This window comes from Bombina bombina, chromosome 2 (assembly GCF_027579735.1).
Source record: "Bombina bombina isolate aBomBom1 chromosome 2, aBomBom1.pri, whole genome shotgun sequence".
In the NCBI taxonomy this organism is placed as follows: Eukaryota; Metazoa; Chordata; class Amphibia; order Anura; family Bombinatoridae; genus Bombina; species Bombina bombina.
Window position 1 is genome coordinate 18390765 of NC_069500.1, and position 15621 is coordinate 18406385.

At 49.0% G+C, this 15621-nt stretch overlaps 1 protein-coding gene across 1 annotated transcript in view; it reads right to left on the reverse strand.

Moving 5' to 3' along the window:
• Positions 1–15621, reverse strand: part of MYORG (myogenesis regulating glycosidase (putative)) — a 94594-nt gene that overhangs the window by 61581 nt on the left and 17392 nt on the right. Inside the window, exon 2 of the mRNA XM_053700974.1 lies at positions 6198–6242. The gene's annotated coding sequence lies outside the window, so the exon portion shown is untranslated. The remainder of the gene's footprint in view (positions 1–6197; positions 6243–15621) is intronic.

Below are 15621 nucleotides of genomic sequence, written 5' to 3' on the forward strand. Positions count from 1 at the left end.
GGGAGAGCAGTGTGTTTGCAGCACAGGCAGTAGTCAGTGAGTGGGATAGCAGTGTGTTTGCAGCACAGGCAGTAGTCAGTGAGTGGGATAGCAGTGTGTTTGCAGCACAGGCAGTAGTCAGTGAGTGGGACAGCAGTGTGTTTGCAGCAAGGGCAGTAGTCAGTGAGTGGGACAGCAGTGTGTTTGCAGCACAGGCAGTAGTCAGTGAGTGGGATAGCAGTGTGTTTGCAGCACAGGCAGTAGTCAGTGAGTGGGATAGCAGTGTGTTTGCAGCACAGGCAGTAGTCAGTGAGTGGGATAGCAGTGTGTTTGCAGCACAGGCAGTAGTCAGTGAGTGGGATTGCAGTGTGTTTGCAGCAAGGGCAGTAGTCAGTGAGTGGGATAGCAGTGTGTTTGCAGCAGAGGCAGTAGTCAGTGAGTGGGATAGCAATGTGTTTGCAGCGTGGGCAGTAGTCAGTGAGTGGGATAGCAATGTGTTTGCAGCGTGGGCAGTAGTCAGTGAGTGGGACAGCAGTGTGTTTGCAGCACAGGCAGTAGTCAGTGAGTGGGATAGCAGTGTGTTTGCAGCAGAGGCAGTAGTCAGTGAGTGGGATAGCAGTGTGTTTGCAGCACAGGCAGTAGTCAGTGAGTGGGATAGCAGTGTGTTTGCAGCACAGGCAGTAGTCAGTGAGTGGGATTGCAGTGTGTTTGCAGCAGAGGCAGTAGTCAGTGAGTGGGACAGCAGTGTGTTTGCAGCACAGGCAGTAGTCAGTGAGTGGGATAGCAGTGTGTTTGCAGCAGAGGCAGTAGTCAGTGAGTGGGACAGCAGTGTGTTTGCAGCACAGGCACTAGTCAGTGAGTGGGACAGCAGTGTGTTTGCAGCACAGGCAGTAGTCAGTGAGTGGGACAGCAGTGTGTTTGCAGCACAGGCAGTAGTCAGTGAGTGGGACAGCAGTGTGTTTGCAGCGTGGGCAGTAGTCAGTGAGTGGGACAGCAGTGTGTTTGCAGCACAGGCAGTAGTCAGTGAGTGGGATAGCAGTGTGTTTGCAGCGCGGGCAGTAGTCAGTTAGTGGGACAGCAGTGTGTTTGCAGTTTGGGCAGTAGTCAGTGAGTGGGATAGAAGTGTGTTTGCAGCCCGGGCAGTAGTCAGTGAGTGGGACAGCAGTGTGTTTGCAGCACAGGCAGTAGTCAGTGAGTGGGATAGCAGTGTGTTTGCAGCACAGGCAGTAGTCAGTGAGTGGGACAGCAGTGTGTTTGCAGCACAGGCAGTAGTCAGTGAGTGGGATAGCAGTGTGTTTGCAGCGTGGGCAGTAGTCAGTGAGTGGGATAGCAGTGTGTTTGCAGCGCAGGCAGTAGTCAGTGAGTGGGATAGCAGTGTGTTTGCAGCACAGGCAGTAGTCAGTGAGTGGGGCAGCAGTGTGTTTGCAGCACAGGCAGTAGTCAGTGAGTGGGATAGCAGTGTGTTTGAAGTGTAGCAGTAGTCAGTGAGTGGGACAGCAGTGTGTTTGAAGTGTAGCAGTAGTCAGTGAGTGGGACAGCAGTGTGTTTGCAGCACAGGCAGTAGTCAGTGAGTGGGATAGCAGTGTGTTTGCAGCACAGGCAGTAGTCAGTGAGTGGGATAGCAGTGTGTTTGCAGCCCGGGCAGTAGTCAGTCAGACTCACGGAGCTCTGAGGGCGGCAGCTTAAACACTGAGCTGAAGTCAGAAGTCAGTGTTGTTTTTTTGCAGCTAGCTCCCAGTAGTGCATTGCTGCTCCTGCTGTTGATATATGGATAGGAAGTGGAAGCTTAAAAATGCTTGATGATGAAATGCGAGTGTCTTTCTCTAATATTCCACCAAATATTCAGAAACCGTGTATATCCGATCAACCTCATACATCCCATTAAATTAGTAAGTAGCTATTAGTGGTATTAAACTTTTTTAATTCTTGCACATACATATTGTTACTTGTAAATACATTTTGTTATTATATAATTTATGTATGTGTCCGTATCGCTTAAAACAAGTTATTTTAAGCTCCTGTTTGCTAGAACAACTGAATTACTGTGTTGCGAAATGATGTTGGTCTAAAAAGTGTCACCAACATGAAAGGTTTGGAAAGCTCTGCTCTAGGGCATGTGTGCAAGGAGTCCACGTCTAGTTTTCCCAAGAGTAATTTGCATACAAAAAGAAATAGATCATGTGATTTGGCCACTTGCTATAATACAGACTACTACAGCAGCCTTTGCTTTTACTGTTAATATTTACTGTCTAAATTTGATTTCCCAGGATATATAGAAAGGCATCAGGATCTGTTCGGTATTTTGTATTATTGGACATAAGATCCCTTTCTGCTGCTGAGTTAGACAACTAAATAATTAATGAGTTGTTGGATAAACACGAGTCAGTTCCAGTCACACCATATAATCTGGGCATCTCCTCTGCAAGGTCGCGCCAGCTCGTCATCTGATGCTGAGCTTGCTCCAAGTATAGCTCTGAGAGCGGCAATTAGTGGACGAGGACAGTCTATTTTAACATCTGAATGTTACAGGAGGTTCGGGTCGCTGCCAACACAAAAGCTGATGAGACAGGCTCACATTAAATACCTATGTAGACTATATAATACCTAAAGACTATATAAAACCTAAAGACTATATAAGCTACAGCGCAACAGCACAGAAAGGCTTCCTGCTTCATCTGAAAGGGAAAAGGCTTATTTTGTATCGAAAATAGGACATCTTCAAATGTATTAGTGTTCTGTTATGTTTCCCCTAAGTCAGTACAAGATTAGTATTATATAAATTAATGTTTTTTTAAGCTTGTGAGAGGAGTCATTGCCAAACAATATATCAGGGGGGAGTTCTTATCAGCCAGTGAGCAATCAGTCCCTAAGGCCCATTTTTGCACCCAAACAGTGGACATTGCAGTGCACTCCGGGATACAAATGGTACTCCCCCTTTGCAGGGGTTATATATACATTGCAGGGTCAGTAGTTCTAAAATGATCTATCAGAACAAATCATGTGTGTAATTATTACATACATAATCTGTATTGCTATCTGCCAAACAGAGGCTCCTCACGTTTACAAACCTTTTTTTTTGCACTGTGAAATAGTCAGAAGCTATTTACAGGGGCATGATACTCAATTATTCTACTATTTACATGAAGGAGTAGCTGTTAAACGGATAGGAAGGACAAAATTAAACTTGCATGATTCCGATAGAGCCGGTCATTTTAATACATTTTTAAATTCACTTCTATTTCCAAATGTGCTTTGTTCTTTTGTTCCTTTGTTGAAAAAGAATATGCAGATATCCTGCACTAGTGGGAGCTAACTGCTGATTGGTGCCTGCACACATTTGTCTCTTGTGATTGGATAACAAGATGTGTTCAGCTAGCTGCCAGTAGTGTAAGTGAATGAAGCAAATTTGATAATAAAGTAAATTGGAAAGTTGTTTATAATTGTGTGTTCTATCCGTATCATAAAAGAAAATGTTGTGTTTTTTTGGGACCAAGGCTATTTTTACATTCCTGCGGTGTTTGTGTTTAGCTGTAATTTTCCTCTTACTCATTTACTGTACCCACACATATTATATACCGTTTTTCTCGCCATTAAATGGACTTTCTAAAGATACCATTATTTTCATTATATCTTATAATTTACTATAAAAACATTTTTATAAAATATGATGAAAAATTGAAAACACACTCTTTCTAACTTTGACCCCCAAAATCTATTGCACATCTACAACCACCAAAAAACAACCATGCTGAATAGTTTCTAAATTTTGTCCTGAGTTTAGAAATACCCAATGTTTACATCTTCTTTGCTTTTTTTGCAAGTTATAGGGCAATAAATACAAGTAGCACTTTGCTATTTCCAAACCACTTTGGAACATTGGAACCCTAATATCTTTCAGGAATACCTGAATATCCCTTTACATGTATATATATTTTTAGAAGACATCCCAAAGTATTGATCTAGGCCCATTTTGGTATATTTCATGCCACCATTTCACCGCCAAATGCGATCAAATAAAAAAAATTGTTCACTTTTTCACAAACTTTAGGTTTCTCACAGAAATTATTTACAAACAACTTGTGCAATTATGGTATAAATGGTTGTAAATGCTTCTCTGGGATCCCCCTTGTTCAGAAATAGACTTATATGGCTTTGGTGTTGCTTTTTGGTAATTAGAAGGCTGCTAAATGCCACTGCGCACCACACGTGTTTTATGCCCAGCAGTGAAGGGGTTAATTAGGGAGCTTGTAGAGTTAATTTTAGCTTTAGTGTAGTAGACAACCCAAAGTATTGACCTAGGCCCATTTTGGTATATTTCATGCCACCATTTCACCGCCAAATGCGATCAAATTAAAAAAAAAATCCTTAACTTTTTCACAAACTTTAGGTTTCTCATTGAAATTATTTACAAACAGCTTGTGCAATTATGGCACAAATGGTTGTAAATGCTTCTCTGGGATCCCCTTTGTTCAGAAATAGCAGACTTATATGGCTTTGGCGTTGCTTTTTGGTAATTAGAAGGCCGCTAAATGCCACTGCGCATCACACGTGTTTTATGCCCAGCAGTGAAGGGGTTAATTAGGTAGCTTGTAGGGTTAATTTGAGCTTTAGTGTAGCGATCAGCCTCCCACCTGATTCTTCCCTGACCCCCCCAAACAGCTTTCTTCCCTCCCCCACCGCACAATTGTCCCCGCCATCTTAAGTACTGGCAGAACGTCTGTCAGTACTAAAAATAAAAGTTTTTATTTTTATTTTATATTTATTTAGCAGTGATGGATTCCCCTTAGCCCCCAACCTCCCTGATCCCCCCCCCCCCCAATACAGCTCTCTAATCCTCCCCCCTCTACCTATTTTCCACCATCTTAGAAACTGGCAGCTGTCTGCCAGTACACAGTTTCCTCAAAAACAATGGCTTATTTTATTTGAAAAAACAAATCCCAATTTTCTGAAGTGTAGCTGCACCCCCTCAACACCCTCCCCCCTCCCTTTAGAAAAATAAATTTCCCTCTCCCAGCTTAAAGTAGGGCGCACTGCATCGGTGGCTAAAAGAACAGGTGATATCGAGACAACACTGCAATACCTTGAATCACGATCGCTTCCACCACTAGAAACCCCAGAGGACGAGCCAGACATCCTTGGTCATTAAGGGGTTAAACATGTTAAAAAGCTGCTTAAAGGGACATGAAACCCAAAATGTCTATGTCATGATTTAGGTAGAACAAACAATTTTATACAACTTTCCAGTTTACTTCTATTATCAATTTTGCTTCATTTTCTTGGTATCATTTGTTGAAAGAGCAGCAATGCACTAATGGTTTCTAACTGAACACATGAGTGAGCCAATGACAATCGTTATATTTATGCAGCCACCAATCCGCAGCTAGAACCTAGGTTCTTTGCTGCTCCTGAGCTTTCCTAGATAAACCTTTCATCAAAGGATAACAAGAGAAGGAAGCAAATTAAATAATAGAAGTAAATTGGAAAGTTGTTTAAAATTGTCTGTTCTGTCTAAATCATGAAAGTCTAATTATGGCTTTACTGTCCCTTTAATGTACCTTTAAATGTGCCCGACTGTTAAAAACTAGTAACCAGAACTCTGATTTGCCGATAGGGACAACTCACACACAAAGGTTGGTTTAATTCAGCACAGGAGCATCTATTTATATATATTTAGCACAGTAATCTATTATACATGACACAGAGAACATTTGACCCTTTAAAGGGACATACAAGATAAACAATAAAATGCACTATACGTCTGTGTTTTATCCCTGTGTATGGGTTAACGTCAGCTCCATGCATTTCTGGTCCGTAGCTGGAGACAGCTGGTGATTGGCTCAGTGGGCGTGCCCAGCTCATGAACAGAAGCAATACAATCCTGCTATGTTATGTCCCTTTAAAAGATAAAACAACCTAATACATTTAAATATAGGTGAGAAAGTCACTGCTGGGTTAACCCTTCGGCTGGTCTAGGATGCATAAGACAAATAGAATTTGCTTGTGCAGACTTTATGTAAATGAAGGTTACCCAGCTGTGGCCCTCTGGGGGGCTCCATATGTCAGACACTACTAGCCCCAACCCATCAGCCCATACCGTGCTCCTTAATTAGTTTCTTCCTATAGGATAATCCCCTCTGGATAGCAGAAAACATAGGAACCAACAAGTTATTAGAAAGAGTAAACTCCCAGACACAATACACAGAACAGCAATACGTTACCTAAGCAGCGGTGCTCGTCTCATGCTTATACCACATCTGCTGCTTCTGTATAAAATACATAAAACATTGTTACTGTCAGTGGCGTCACACAGGAAGTGCGCACTACTATACAGCAAACGTGCTACCCATATAAAACAAGTACAGATACCGTATACCCTAGCGCTGCGTATAGAGAAGCTGCGAAGCACAGGCGCACAGGAAGAATTACTCTTTATTTATGTTACACTGTTAGTCCATCCTTAGCTAACGGCTCAGCTTTTAGAACAAACCAGAGATGCTGATGAATTAAGAGAATGAGGAGCCTACAGAATCCGACAGCACAGAACGACACTGGTGCACGTGGGGCTAATCGTCGTGCATATAAACATGTCACAGTATCACTTTACACAGTCATTATAGGACGTTATATAAAAAACACATCTCTACTGATTAGTGACAAAAGCTGCACCTCTGCTGCAGTATGGGCGTCACTTCTGTGTCTCAACACCTAGTAACCACCAACAGAAGCTGGCACGTGCCTACCACAGACAACTCACAAGCAACTGACCTCACATCTAACCCAGGCACCAAACATGACAGGGCAGCATGTGACAGCCATAAGTATCCAAAGGTCAAAGACAGCAGTAAATGCCTGAAACACAATACAATAACATCCTCATACACCGCACAGTATGACGGGATCACACAGCCTCAGAGAAGAGCACTGCACATCATGCACACTGTACAGCCTGACACTGCCTATATGTGCACAGCTCACACACACGGCAGGACCTGGCACTGCCCCTCTGTACGGAGCTCACACACACACTGCAGGACCTGGCACTGCCCCTCTGTACACAGCTCACACACACACACTGCAGGACCTGGCACTGCCCCTCTGTACACAGCTCTCACACACACAATGCAGGACCTGGCACTGCCCCCCTGTACACAGCTCACACACACTGCAGGACCTGAGACTGCCCCTCTGTACACAGCTCACACACACACTGCAGGACCTGGCACTGCCCCTCTGTACACAGCTCACACACACACTGCAGGACCTGGCACTGCCCCTCTGTACACAGCTTACACACACACACTGCAGGACCTGGCACTGCCCCTCTGTACACAGCTTACACACACACACTGCAGGACCTGGCACTGCCCCTCTGCACACAGCTCACACACACACACTGCAGGACCTGGCACTGCCCCTCTGCACACAGCTCACACACACACACTGCAGGACCTGGCACTGCCCCTCTGCACACAGCTCACACACACACACTGCAAGACCTGGCACTGCCCCTCTGTACACAGCTCTCACACACACACATACTGCAGGACCTGGCACTGCCCCTCTGTACACAGCTCTCACACACACACATACTGCAGGACCTGGCACTGCCCCTCTGTACACAGCTCTCACACACACACACTGCAGGACCTGGCACTGCCCCTCTGTACACAGCTCTCACACACACACACTGCAGGACCTGGCACTGTCCCTCTGTACACAGCTCTCACACACACACACTGCAGGACCTGGCACTGCCCCTCTGTACACAGCTCTCACACACACACACTGCAGGACCTGGCACTGCCCCTCTGTACACAGCTCACACACACTGCAGCACCTGAAACTGCCCCTCTGTACACAGCTCACACACACTGCAGGACCTGGCACTGCCCCTCTGTACACAGCTCACACACACACACACTGCAGGACCCGAGACTGCCCCTCTGTACACAGCTCACACACACACACACTGCAGGACCTGGCACTGCCCCTCTGTACACAGCTCACACACACTGCAGGACCTGACACTGCCCCTCTGTACACAGCACACACACACACACACACTGCAGGACCCGAGACTGCCCCTCTGTACACAGCTCACACACACACACACACTGCAGGACCTGGCTCTGCCCCTCTGTACACAGCTCACACACACACACTGCAGGACCCGAGACTGCCCCTCTGTACACAGCTCACACACACACACTGCAGGACCTGAGACTGCCCCTCTGTATACAGCTTACACACACACACACACAAACACTGCAGGACCTGACACTGCCCCTCTTTACACAGCTTACACACACACACACACTGCAGGACCTGGCACTGCCCCTCTGTACACAGCTCACACACACACACACAAACACTGCAGGACCTGAGACTGCCCCTCTGTACACAGCTTACACACACACACACTGCAGGACCTGGCACTGCCCCTCTGTACACAGCTCACACACACACTGCAGGACCTGAGACTGCCCCTCTGTACACAGCTCACACACACACTGCAGGACCTGGCACTACCCCTCTGTACACAGCTCACACGCACTGCAGGACCTGAGACTGCCCCTCTGTACAGAGCTCACACACACACACTGCAGGACCTGGCACTACCCCTCTGTACACAGCTCACACACACACTGCAGGACCTGAGACTGCCCCTCTGTACACAGCTCACACACACACTGCAGGACCTGAGACTGCCCCTCTGTACAGAGCTCACACACACACTGCAGGACCTGGCACTACCCCTCTGTACACAGCTCACACACACACTGCAGGACCTGAGACTGCCCCTCTGTACACAGCTCACACACACACTGCAGGACCTGAGACTGCCCCTCTGTACAGAGCTCACACACACTGCAGGACCTGGCACTACCCCTCTGTACACAGCTCACACACACACTGCAGGACCTGAGACTGCCCCTCTGTACACAGCTCTCACACACACACACACTGCAGGACCTGGCACTGCTCCTCTGTACACAGCTTACACACACACACACTGCAGGACCTGCCACTGCCCCTCTGTACACAGCTCACACACACACACTGCAGGACCTGGCACTGCTCCTCTGTACACAGCTTACACACACACACACACTGCAGGACCTGCCACTGCCCCTCTGTACACAGCTTACACACACACACACACACACACACACTGCAGGACCTGACACTGCCCCTCTGTACACAGCTCACACACACACACTGCAGGACCTGGCACTGCCCCTCTGTACACAGCTTACACACACACACACTGCAGGACCTGCCACTGCCCCTCTGTACACAGCTCACACACACTGCAGGACCTGACACTGCCCCTCTGTACACAGCTCACACACACACACACACACTGCAGGACCTGGCACTGCCCCTCTGTACACAGCTTACACACACACACACTGCAGGACCTGGCACTGCCCCTCTGTACACAGCTCACACACACACTGCAGGACCTGAGACTGCCCCTCTGTACACAGCTCACACACACACTGCAGGACCTGGCACTACCCCTCTGTACACAGCTCACACGCACTGCAGGACCTGAGACTGCCCCTCTGTACAGAGCTCACACACACACACTGCAGGACCTGGCACTACCCCTCTGTACACAGCTCACACACACACTGCAGGACCTGAGACTGCCCCTCTGTACACAGCTCACACACACACTGCAGGACCTGAGACTGCCCCTCTGTACAGAGCTCACACACACACTGCAGGACCTGGCACTACCCCTCTGTACACAGCTCACACACACACTGCAGGACCTGAGACTGCCCCTCTGTACACAGCTCACACACACACTGCAGGACCTGAGACTGCCCCTCTGTACAGAGCTCACACACACTGCAGGACCTGGCACTACCCCTCTGTACACAGCTCACACACACACTGCAGGACCTGAGACTGCCCCTCTGTACACAGCTCTCACACACACACACACTGCAGGACCTGGCACTGCTCCTCTGTACACAGCTTACACACACACACACTGCAGGACCTGCCACTGCCCCTCTGTACACAGCTCACACACACACACTGCAGGACCTGGCACTGCTCCTCTGTACACAGCTTACACACACACACACACTGCAGGACCTGCCACTGCCCCTCTGTACACAGCTTACACACACACACACACACTGCAGGACCTGACACTGCCCCTCTGTACACAGCTCACACACACACACTGCAGGACCTGGCACTGCCCCTCTGTACACAGCTTACACACACACACACTGCAGGACCTGCCACTGCCCCTCTGTACACAGCTCACACACACTGCAGGACCTGACACTGCCCCTCTGTACACAGCTCACACACACACACACACACTGCAGGACCTGGCACTGCCCCTCTGTACACAGCTTACACACACACACACTGCAGGACCTGACACTGCCCCTCTGTACACAGCTCACACACACTGCAGGACCTGGCACTGCCCCTCTGTACACAGCTAACACACACACTGCAGGACCTGAGACTGCCCCTCTGTACACAGCTCACACACACACTGTAGGACCTGAGACTGCCCCTCTGTACACAGCTCACACACACACTGCAGGACCTGAGACTGCCCCTCTGTACACAGCTAACACACACACACTGCAGGACCTGAAACTGCCCCTCTGTACACAGCTCACACACACACTGCAGGGCCTGGCACTGCCCCTCTGTACACAGCTTACACACACACACTGCAGGACCTGACACTGCCCCTCTGTACAAAGCTCTCACACACATTGCAGGACCTGACACTGCCCCTCTGTACACAGCTCACACACACTGCAGGACCTGAAACTGCCCCTCTGTACACAGCTCACACACACACACTACAGGACCTGGCACTGCCCCTCTGTACACAGCTCACACACACACACACACACACTGCAGGACCTGACACTGCCCCTCTGTACACAGCTCACACACACACTGCAGGACCTGAGACTGCCCCTCTGTACACAGCTCTCACACACACACACTGCAGGACCTGAGACTGCCCCTCTGTACACAGCTCACACACACACACACACACACACACACACACTGCAGGACCTGAGACTGCCCCTCTATACACAGCTTACACACACACACACACACACTGCAGGACCTGGCACTGCCTCTCTGTACACAGCTTACACACACACTGCAGGACCTGCCACTGCCCCTCTGTACACAGCACACACACACACAATGCAGGACCTGGCACTGCCCCCCTGTACACAGCTCACACACACAATGCAGGACCTGGCACTGCCCCCCTGTACACAGCTCTCTCACACACACACACACACACACTGCAGGACCTGACACTGCCCCTCTGTACACAGCTCACACACACTGCAGGACCTGAAACTGCCCCTCTGTACACAGCTCACACACATACACTGCAGGACCTGGCACTGCCCCTCTGTACACAGCTCACACACACAAACTGCAGGACCTGGCACTGCCCCTCTGTACACAGCTCACACACACAAATTGCAGGACCTGGCACTACCCCTCTGTACACAGTTCACACACACACACACTGCAGGACCTGAGACTGCCCCTCTGTACACAGCTCACACACACACACACTGCTGGACCTGACACTGCCCCTCTGTACACAGTTCACAGACACACACACTACCGTGCCTGACTGCCTATATGTGCACAGCTCTCACACACACACTCTGCAGGACCTGACACGGCCCCTCTGTACACAGATCACACACTGCAGCACATTGCAGTGCCCCTCTGTACACAGATCACACACTGCAGCACATTACACCGCTCCTCAGTACACAGATCACACACACTGCAGCACATTACACCGCTCCTCAGTACACAGATCACACACACTGCAGCACATTACACTACCCCTCTGTACACATATCACACACACTGCAGCACATGACACTGCCCCTGTGTACACAGATCACACACTGCAGCACATTACATTGCCCCTCTGTACACAAATCACACACACTGCAGCACATTACACTGCCCCTCTGTACACAGATCACACACACTGCAGCACATTACACTGCCCCTCTGTACACAGCTCACACACTGCAGCACATTACATTACCCCTCTGTACACAGATCACATACTACAGCACATTACACTGCCCCTCTGTACACAGTTCACAGACACACACACTGCAGGACCTGGCACTGCCCCCTCTGTGCACAGATCACACACTGCAGCACATTACACTACCCCTCTGTACACAGATCACACACACTGCAGCACATTACACTGCCCCTCTGTACACAGATCACACACACTGCAGCACATTACACTACCCCTCTGTACACAGATCACACACTGCAGCACATTACACTGCCCCTCTGTACACAGATCACACACACTGCAGCACATTACACTGCCCCTCTGTACACAGATCACACACTGCAGCACATGACACTGCCCCTCTGTACAGAGATCACACACACTGCAGCACATTACACTACCCCTCTGTACACAGATCACACACACTGCAGCACATTACACTACCCCTCTGTACACAGATCACACACACTGCAGCACATTACACTACCCCTCTGTACACAGATCACACACTGCAGCACATTACACTGCCCCTCTGTACACAGATCACACACACTGCAGCACATTACACTGCCCCTCTGTACACAGATCACACACACTGCAGCACCTGGCACTGCCCCCCTGTACACAGATAACACACACTGCAGCACATTGCACTGCCCCTCTGTACACAGATCACACACTGCAGTACCTGGCACTGCCCCTCTGTACACAGATCACACACTGCAGCTCATTACACTGCCCCTCTGTACACAGATCACACACTACAGCACATTACACTGCCCCTCTGTACACAGATCACACACTACAGCACATTACACTGCCCCTCTGTACACAGATCACAAACTGCAGCACATTACACTCCCCCTCTGTACACAGATCACACACTGCAGCACATTACACTGCCCCTCTGTACACAGATCACACACTGCAGCACATTACACTGCCCCTCTGTACACAGATCACACACTGCAGCACATTACACTGCCCCTCTGTACACAGATCACACACTGCAGCACATTACACTGCCCCTCTGTACACAGATCACACACTGCAGCACATTACACTGCCCCTCTGTACACAGATCACACACTGCAGCACATTACACTACCCCTCTGTACACAGATCACACACTGCAGCACATTACACTACCCCTCTGTACACAGATCACACACTGCAGCACATTACACTACCCCTCTGTACACAGATCACACACTGCAGCACATGACACTGCCCCTCTGTACACAGATCACACACTGCAGCTCATTACACTGCCCCTCTGTACACAGATCACAAACTGCAGCACATGACATTACCCCTCTGTACACAGATCACACACTGCAGCACATGACATTACCCCTCTGTTACACAGATCAAACACACAGCAGCACATTACACTACCCCCTCTGTACACAGATCACACACTGCAGCACATTACACTACCCCTCTGTACACAGATCACACACACTGCAGCACATTACACTACCCCTCTGTACACAGATCACACACACTGCAGCACATTACACTGCCCCTCTGTACACAGATCACACACACTACAGCACATTACACTAACCCTCTGTACACAGATCACACACTGCAGCACATTACACTACCCCTCTGTACACAGATCACACACACTGCAGCACATTACACTGCCCCTCTGTACACAGATCACACACACTACAGCACATTACACTACCCCTCTGTACACAGATCACACACACACTGCAGCACATTACACTGCCCCTCTGTACACAGATCACACACACTGCAGCACATTACACTGCCCCTCTGTGCACAGATCACACACTGCAGCACATTGCACTACCCCTCTGTACACAGATCACACAAACTGTAGCACATTACACTGCCCCTCTGTACACAGATCACACACTGCAGCACATTACACTGCCCCTCTGTACACAGATCACACACACTACAGCACATTACACTACCCCTCTGTACACAGATCACACACTGCAGCACATTACACTACCCCTCTGTACACAGATCACACACTGCAGCACATTACACTGCCCCTCTGTACACAGATCACACACACTGCAGCACATTACACTACCCCTCTGTACACAGATCACACACACTGCAGCACATTACACTACCCCTCTGTACACAGATCACACACACTACAGCACATTACACTACCCCTCTGTACACATATCACACACTGCAGCACATTACACTGCCCCTCTGTACACAGATCACACAAACTGTAGCACATTACACTGCCCCTCTGTACACAGATCACACACTGCAGCACATTACACTGCCCCTCTGTACACAGATCACACACACTACAGCACATTACACTACCCCTCTGTACACAGATCACACACTGCAGCACATTACACTACCCCTCTGTACACAGATCACACACTGCAGCACATTACACTGCCCCTCTGTACACAGATCACACACACTGCAGCACATTACACTACCCCTCTGTACACAGATCACACACACTGCAGCACATTACACTACCCCTCTGTACACAGATCACACACACTACAGCACATTACACTACCCCTCTGTACACAGATCACACACACTACAGCACATTACACTGCCCCTCTGTACACAGATCACACACTGCAGCACATTACACTACCCCTCTGTACACAGATCACACACTACAGCACATTACACTGCCCCTCTGTACACAGATCACACACTACAGCACATTACACTGCCCCTCTGTACACAGATCACACACACTGCAGCACATTACACTACCCCTCTGTACACAGATCACACACTGCAGCACATTACACTACCCCTCTGTACACAGATCACACACTGCAGCACATTACACTGCCCCTCTGTACACAGATCACACACTGCAGCACATTACATTACCCCTCTGTACACAGCTCACACACACTGCAGCACATTACACTGCCCCTCTGTACACAGATCACACACTGCAGCACATTACACTGCCCCTCTGTACACAGATCACACACTGCAGCACATTACACTACCCCTCTGTACACAGATCACACACACTGCAGCACATTACACTGCCCCTCTGTACACAGATCACACACTGCAGCACATTACACTGCCCCTCTGTACACAGATCACACACACTGCAGCACATTACACTGCCCCTCTGTACACAGATCACACACTACAGCACATTACACTGCCCCTCTGTACACAGATCACACATTACAGCACATTACACTGCCCCTCTGTACACAGATCACACACACTGCAGCACATTACACTACCCCTCTGTACACAGATCACACACTGCAGCACATTACACTACCCCTCTGTACACAGATCACACACTGCAGCACATTACACTGCCCCTCTGTACACAGATCACACACTGCAGCACATTACATTACCCCTCTGTACACAGCTCACACACACTGCAGCACATTACACTGCCCCTCTGTACACAGATCACACACTGCAGCACATTACACTGCCCCTCTGTACACAGATCACACACTGCAGCACATTACACTACCCCTCTGTACACAGATCACACACACTGCAGCACATTACACTGCCCCTCTGTACACAGATCACACACT